This window comes from Camellia sinensis, chromosome 9, assembly GCF_055761805.1.
Source record: "Camellia sinensis isolate YWXY chromosome 9, ASM5576180v1, whole genome shotgun sequence".
Lineage (NCBI taxonomy): Eukaryota > Viridiplantae > Streptophyta > Magnoliopsida > Ericales > Theaceae > Camellia > Camellia sinensis.
In genome coordinates this window covers 119,887,568-119,889,267 of record NC_138969.1, presented here as the reverse complement: position 1 = coordinate 119,889,267, position 1,700 = coordinate 119,887,568, and positions in this window count along the sequence as shown.

The following is a 1,700-nucleotide window of genomic DNA, read 5'->3' as shown; positions in this document are numbered from 1 at the left end:
CGCGGTTGGAATCTGTTGGTTTGTGTGTTGCTTCCGGACGCGCCGGAGAAGGGTGTGGCAGTCATGGGCCTTGGAAGGGGAGGGGGAGTGGTGGTGACCATACTAACTTCCGAGGCTCTCGTATTTGCAGCGCCACTCGGGCCCGCTTTGTTGTTAGGGTTGAAGGTCCTCCTCGGTTGTTCCCTGTCGTGGTCAAACAGACCTTGTTTCATTGCGTCTTCGATTTGCACCCCCATCTCATGTAAATCTGCGAAAGTAGGTAAGGGGACTACAATCATTCTCTGCATCAACTTTGGGTGGAGATTGCGCACAATCATCCGGATTTGATCTTTGTCAGTGGGCCTTAAAGTCATCATTGACGCTTTTGTCCTCCATTGGATCACAAAGTCCGAGAAAGTTTCCTTGGGCTCTTGCCTTGTCGTTTCAAGATCACGAGTTGTGATCTCGATCTGAGTGTTGTATGAATATTGCGCGACAAAGGCCTCAGACATCTCATCCCAATTCTTATTCACTTCATCTTGTAACTTTGCGTACCAATGGGAGGCCACACCCGACAGGGTTCGGCCGAATAATGAAAGCTTCTGTGGTCGTGTTAGGCCCATTGGCCGCAAGATGTCTGCAAACAGTCGGATATGGACCATGGGGTCGCCGGTCCCGTCAAAGCGGTCGATTTGTGGCATTTTGAACCTATCGGGGAGTGTTACGGCCTCCTCGATATATCCATCTTCGATATCCGGCATAGCCTTGACCCCTTGGGATTTCTTGAATAGCTTCTCCAGTTTGCTCAATTTCAGAGCTGTATGATCAACCTCGACCTCGAATGGAGAGTCCGGGTGATTGGATGTATGGACCTTGGACAGTTGTGGTGGAAGCGGGGGCGGAGCTGGCCCCGTTGGAAGATTCGTGTCCTCTTGTAAGTTTTGGATAGTCGGCACAGTATTCTGGGTGTTTGGAGGAGCGTTCTGAACAACAGGTGCCTGCTCAGGTAATGGGGCCCCTGCCGGAGGAGGAATTTGGTGTGAAGCAGATGCTGTATTCTTTTGTTGCAGTCTGGTAATCAGCTCAGCCTGCTGGGTCATAATCTCGGATTGTTGCTTGGCGAGTTCATCTCGGCGAACGGCATCCTGCTGCATGGCCCGCATGGTTTCCTGCATTTGGCGCATCATTTCCTCAACTCCTGTTGGTGCCGTCATACTGTTTTGATTTGTCTGAACTACCAGCAGATCTGTCTCAATGGGGATCTCAATCTGACTGTCCACTGATGGGGGAAACCACTGTTCTGATGCTCTCTGTTCAGATATACTGCGCTTTTTCTGCTTCCTTCTGGTAACAGGGGGTAGAGAATGGAACACTGGCTGTCCGTCGATTAGATCCTCAGATCGATGGAGTCGACGACCTCGTGTCCAAAGTGCTTGGGGAATGCCTGCTGGGTTGGAAGCAATTGTACTAAAACTGACCTAGCCAAAAATAAATAAAGCGAAATGGAAATAAATAAACAGATAAACGGACAGCATAACAGCTTAAAATAAAATGCATGACACACAGCCGGGCATAATCAACACACAGTCAATAAGCTGAATACACACTTGTCCTCAAACACTGATTATTATCCCTGTATCACTGTCTCCTAAAACAGAATCTGATATCCGCAGATAACTAATTCTCAAATACTGGCTGATGCCCGCAGGCCTGATACCCAT